Here is a 7,052-nt window from a genome sequence, read left to right on the forward strand (position 1 = left end):
CCAGCTTCACACTCTGTGAACAACAGTGAACTCCTTAAAGGTCAAATAGTCTCGGCTGAAATAGATAGGAATTGAATACTTAGCTCACACCTAGAAACGATGGCCTTCCGCTAGATTCAGCAAATGTTGTGTTTATGTCTTCCCTGGGGTGAAGGGAGTGTGGTAAGTGAGGGGAATCTTTGACTGAACTTGAATCTGTATTAGGCCTCAGTTTTTCAAGACAGTATAGGTAAATAGTACAAGTCAGAAAGTGAAGTGTACAGTAAAAGTCGCCAATGACATTAAAGAAACAGCTTATGTGGATCGTCTTTCACTTGAGTCAAGCCCCCGGGGGCACTATATCATGTGGGTGCAGACTTGGTTGCGTTAAATGGCTTTAGCCAACATGATCGGAAGATTAACTGTTCTCATCACTGATAGAAGAACACCTGGTTCTCCATAGACAAGCATAAGTGCAGCAGGGTTCTCCTAGCTATAATGCCCCTAGGTGCTTTTGGATTCAAACCTAAATGTATATATTTGGTTTGTTTCCTCTTGTATTTTCCTAGAGAGGGATGTTACCCCTTGAAATGCCAACATTGGCCAGTAGGTGACAAATAGGGCTAAATGGCACCACATGCCCAAGTGTATCCAAGTTTGGGGGTTATATCATGTTCCCAATAGTTATTTCATGGTTCCTGTTGGTCTCAGAGGCTTCAACCGTAAAGAGCTGACATGACCCCTTTAACAGTTTGGACTGCTAGTTTGCATTCTATCTGTCTAGGTTTTCCGTAGAGCTGACACAATGTTACCAAAATTGACAAGTCTGGTTTCTAGGTCGATTTAGTGTGTTTCAAAAAATAAATTCATTTTCGTATAACTCCCAAAACATGGAAATGAATTCTGTTAAAATTCTTACAGACTGCAAATGAGATATCAACACAATGTCAAAACAGTTTTCTTTGGACAACCCCTCCCACCACGGCTGTATAGAAACCAAGAGCTAAGCAAATATCACATTTCTGTGAAATGTATCTGGATAGTGTTGATTCATCGATGACCAGTTGGCAGAGAAGAAGTGCAACCTGCACTCACGCACTCCCTTGTACAGAGAAATGTAAAACCCCACTCACCCAGCCTTTGGCACAGGACACTTGACGAAGAGAGGTCTGTTACTTCCAAAGACATGATGAGGCCTCAGGACACCTGGAAGCAGGAGAAGGCAAATCAGGGTATGTAAACCAGTGAAGGGTCTGACCAACAAGGGTGAAACCCTGTTTAACTTGGACGCACCCTCTCAAGCGGACAGGAGACATGAGATTGAAGGTGATGTGCTGAGATTTACAAGAGTGCACAGCACATGCTTGGCTGACAGAACTCAAAGAAACCAGCGAAAAATATCCCCACAGTTGATTCTGAGACCAAGATCCGTGATGCCAAATTACAGTTAGAAGGGGCATCGGTAAGTGAGGTATAGGGCTACGGTTGATGGCATACGCTGAGTCTCAGGGATCTAGAGTGCGTTGTGGGATGTGGTGGGTCTAATCAAGAGAGCAAACCGAACAGTGTACCAATGATAAATCCACCACACTGGTCGCGCGGTTGAGATTACCGATATGTCCCATGGCCACACCCAGTGCATCTGCAGGACCAGGGACCAATTGGGCATTTTGCCAATAGAGCACGTGTGGGGCTGAATCAGAGCTATCGTGCATCTGGTCTGAGGGATCCAGGGGGCCTTGGGTTTGAAATCAGAATGAAAAGCCTTAGGATCTGCTACATTCAAAACCTGGGCTGGGATTATGGTTTGGTTTGAGGCACAGGATGCGCAACAGCTCTGTGGTGGCCTTCGTGCACCCGTGCCACAAGGATGATAGGACAAGGTAGAGTGGTCCAAGTCCACAGCGTGAGAAGAGGAAGCATTTCCTTCAGCACTATCTCCCAAAATCGGATGCTACATTTTGGATGGCACCGGCACGGTACGGCAGCGAGGACACCAAGGTCGGTCTGCGGGATCATTCCAGCAGGCCCTGATGTGTGACATCCATGGATGTGCTTCCACTGGTGTTTCAGTAGACAGAGAAGCTCTGGGAAGAACTGCTTTCATTGGGACATTCCCGTGGCACTACAAAGCACAAGCGCACTCTCAGTTTGCTGTTTTGGAAACACTCCAAAATGACATAGAGCAGAATGCAGAGCTGAGAACCTTTAGAATCCTCATTTCCACAAGAGGCCGTGTCCTGCGCACTTTCAGAATTGTGAGATAAGCGTAATCAAAATAAAGTTATGCTAACCGAAATAGTATGGGCTGTTCATCACAACAAATGCAACACCAGTAATTGGAGATAAACCAGACAACACACACAGGAACAGAATATGGCATCAATGTCTAGGAGAAATTGTCCTCACAGAAATCCCTTGGAATTGCGTAGAGACAAGAGTCTAAAAGTTTCACTTAACATAGCCCTAAAAATCTACATTAGATACCTGATATTACCTGACCAGTAGAGATGAAGAAGTACAGTAAAAGAAATAGGAAGTACCATTTTCAGTTCCAAAGATATTGAAGGCCCAAAAGATAAGCTTTCAAACAACTAGACTGCAAAACGCTATGCAGTCCAAGTGTTGAAAATGGAGGTCAGGAAAACACTGAAGAACCAAAGGGTCTCAGAATCACAAAAGGCAGAATACCAGAAAAGGGGAAGAGAAAGTCTAAAGACGAGCCAAAAGATATCAGAACACTCAGTGGATGTGATAATATCAGGGCTAAAATTCAGTCCTTAGCAGACTAGATAATGCTGAGGGACGCGTGAATGACTGTGAAGACAGGGGAACAGAAATCCCTCGGTCAGATTCGGACATAGGAAAGCAAGTGCAAAACAATGAAAATATTGCTGTTGTATCCTGGGTTAAGACAGGGCATGAAAGACTAGAATTCATAAGAGTCCCAGATGGAAAACAAGAGATAAAGAAATAAAATATGTCTGAAAATTTATCTGTAGAAATATCAGACTGAAACTTGTTGAAAGCCAAGAAAAAATCATCTATGCGAATTCAGGAATTACACAGCATCCAAAGGAGGTGGAATCCCAAGAGACCTACAAGCAGCTGTATGATTCCAATCAACAAAGTTCACGAATATCACAGTGATTTAAAATGCACCTGGAGGAAACAACATAGTCACAAGGGAACCTCCAGAGGGGTTTCAGCTTATAACTCGGCAGCAATATTGCAGGACAGGGAGGAGTGCCAGGACACAGACCATACCCTGAATGGCCAAATGCTGCCACCTAGGGTAGCCTATGTCACATGACCACCATTTCTAATAATGGCAGAGCTAGAGCAATCCACAGACCGGCAAATCATAAAAGAATTCAGCAGTTCAAAACTTCTTCTAAAAGGAAGGTTGAGAATACTCCCCGGAATAGAAAAGCAGCAAGATGAAATGGAAAGAAGAAAACCATTATTGGAAATGCAAGAAGAGCATGAGTGGCAAAGAAGAAACAAGAAGAAGGCAAGGAGGACATCAAAACCTTAAAGATTGGAGAGGGAAGCAGGAAATCATAGGTGATTGGAAGCACTCTCTTAAGTGAATCAGCTTATTTGACTCTCTGTTTGAAGCGAAAGGAGAGATGCATGTCCTGACGTGTTTGCAAAACAAGCGAGAAGCAGACCAACAAAGAATCAAACCAACAAACATGCACCAAAATGGTACGGTTGGCTGACATATACCATGGGAAACATGATTATTCAAAAGAAAATACTCAAGGTGATGTCAAGGATCATTCAGCACGCATCGACCCAGTATTGCGGCTTGCATGTACTCAGCACACTTGTATTCGGAAATCAGAGGCGTGCATTCATATTCGTAAATATAGATTCATAAGAGCATATCGTGACCTCACCCAAATGCCGATTTGGAATCCACTGGATTCCTAGTCCGTGATGTAGTCTTGTATGTCTTCCAACAGGATGAAGGAATGCCATATTCTACGCTACGTAGAGAAGAATTGTAAGAAGCCTATAACAAAGGCAAGTAGCTCTGCCAAAGTGTACTAAGAGCAAAAGAGACAGACAGTAAAGTGCACATTGGGGTTGGTTTCATTTCTTGGAAATTCAGCCCCCATGAAACCAATAGATCCATGTCCTGAGATTGTGGGTTTTTCAGCAGAAATCATGCGACGCATATGTATTCCGGTTGTACGGATATTATAGGAACATAAGTCTCCTTTACTGGGTCTCTGTGTACTGTGAACTCTTAGAAAGTTTAAAGACGTGTGAAACCTTCAACTGAAAAGGGACACACTTCTCTCCATTGGTACTGTGCATACAGATCTGAACAAAAGGAAAGAGGGAAGAAGAAAGGCCCATGGGACGCTAGTGGGCAGAACCACATTTACTTTAGGAACCTCTCGTCGGATGCAGCCCCTCCCCCAACACTGACAAGATGCAACAGCCTTTGGGGATGGCAGTTACCGGTTGGATTCCAGGTGGAATGTTGGTGTGTTCCACGAGGCTTGTTGTGGCTGTTGGATCCTAGGTAACCGGGCCGAGTTCTGTGGGTGGATCAGTGTGATGGAGGGGCTGCAGGCCTCTGTGGAGCTTGGCTTAGGTGTTTGGTCCGGGAAGCTGTGTAAGTTCGAGATACTTCTGCTGCCCAAAGACCTGAGTTCACAGGTCAGTTTCCAGAACCTGAAAGGGCAGACAGTGGAAGATTTGCCTGTCATCAGCTTACTGGTGATGCTCCGAGGTTCTTTCAGACTTGCCCAGTCCTGGTGAAGTCGTCTTTAGGGGAGACACGAAGAGAAGCTGGCCGAAAATCTGGCTGCACGGATTGAGGAGAGATGCGAACACAAGGATGAGAGATGTTCTGCTACAATGGAGAATACTGGCGTGGAGACAGCTGTAGTGGATACCAGGCTCAAAAGACATTCAGGAGACATATTGAACCTCGCTGATACTGGCAGAAACATACGGAGTGCCAACGTGGACTTGAGGAAGTTCCTCAATTCTCTTCTACAAGAACGGGTCCAAGGTCCCTGACGTGTGCAAGAGAAGAGATGGCAGAGATGATCAAAACGCTCCTGTTCTTGGAAGAGGTCGTGAGAATCCACACGTCCCAAGGGGCCTTCCCAAGCCATTCAGACCAAAATTCACCAAGCCCAGGTAAGCCTTTTCCCAGGTTTGGGCCTTGCTAGTAAGCACTTGCCCTTCCCTCCCTTCCACTCACGCATCAATTTTGAAGGTTCAGTACCTGAGCGGCAAAGAAGCCATTAGGAGAAGGGCAAGTCCCTCCTAGAATCAGAGTTCCTCCAGCTTCACACTCTGTGAACAACAGTGAACTCCTTAAAGGTCAAATAGTCTCGGCTGAAATAGATAGGAATTGAATACTTAGCTCAAACCTTGAAACGATGGCCTTCCGCTAGATTCAGCAGATGTTGTGTTTATGTATTCCCTGGGGTGAAGGGAGTGTGGTAAGTGAGGGGAATCTTTGACTGAACTTGAATCTGTATTAGGCCTCAGTTTTTCAAGACAGTATAGGTAAATAGTACAAGTCAGAAAGTGAAGTGTACTGTAAAAGTCGCCAATGACATTAAAGACATAGCTTATGTGGATCGTCTTTCACTTGAGTCAAGCCCCCGGGGGCACAATATCATGTGGGTGCAGACTTGGTTGCGTTAAATGGCTTTACCCAACATGATCGGAAGATTAACTGTTCTCATCACTGATAGAAGAACACCTGGTTCTCCATAGACAAGCATAAGTGCAGCAGGGTTCTCCTAGCTATAATGCCTCTAGGTGCTTTTGGATTCAAACCTTAATTTATATATTTGGTTTGTTTCCTCTTGTATTTTCCTAGAGAGGGATGTTACCCCTTGAAATGCCAACATTGGCCAGTAGGTGACAAATAGGACTAAAGTGCACCACATGCACAAGTGTATCCAAGGTTGGGGGTTATTTCATGTTTCCAATAGTTATTTCATGGTTCATGTTGGTCTCGGAGGCTTCAACCGTAAAGAGCTGACATGACCCCTTTAACAGTTTGGACTGCTAGTTTGCATTCTATCTGTCTAGGTTTTCCGTAGAGCTGACACAATGTTACCAAAATTGACAAGTCTGGTTTCTAGGTCGATTTAGTGTGTTTCAAAAAATAACTTCATTTTCGTATAACTCCCAAAACATGGAAATGAATTCTGTTAAAATTCTTACATACTGCAAATGAGATATCAACACAATGTCAAAACAGGTTTCTTTGGACAACCCCTCCCACCACGGCTGTATAGAAACCAAGAGCTAAGCAAATATCACATTTCTGTGAAATGTATCTGGATAGTGTTGATTCATCGATGCCCAGTTGGCAGAGAAGAAGTGCAAACTGCACTCACGCACTCCCTTGTACAGAGAAATGTAAAACTCCACTCACCCAGCCTTTGGCACAGGACACTTGACGAAGAGAGGTCTGTTACTTCCAAAGACATGATGAGGCCTCAGGACACCTGGAAGCAGGAGAAGGCAAATCAGGGAATGTAAACCAGTGAAGGGTCTGACCAACAAGGGTGAAACCCTGTTTAACTTGGACGCACCCTCTCAAGCGGACAGGAGACATGAGATTGAAGGTGATGTGCTGAGATTTACAAGAGTGCACAGCACATGCTTGGCTGACAGAACTCAAAGAAACCAGCGAAAAATATCCCCACAGTTGATTCTGAGACCAAGATCCGTGATGCCAAATTACAGTTAGAAGGGGCATCGGTAAGTGAGGTATAGGGCTACGGTTGATGGCATACGCTGAGTCTCAGGGATCTAGAGTGCGTTGTGGGATGTGGTGGGTCTAAACAAGAGAGCAAACCGAACAGTGTACCAATGATAAATCAACCACACTGGTCGCGTGGTTGAGATTACCGATCTGTCCCATGGCCACACCCAGTGCATCTGCAGGACCAGGGACCAATTGGGCATTTTGCCAATACAGCACGTGTGGGGCTGAATCAGAGCTATCGTGCATCTGGTCTGAGGGATCCAGGGGGCCTTGGGTTTGAAATCAGAATGAAAAGCCTTAGGATCTGCTACAT

This window comes from Vicugna pacos, unplaced genomic scaffold (assembly GCF_048564905.1).
Source record: "Vicugna pacos unplaced genomic scaffold, VicPac4 scaffold_20, whole genome shotgun sequence".
NCBI lineage: Eukaryota > Metazoa > Chordata > Mammalia > Artiodactyla > Camelidae > Vicugna > Vicugna pacos.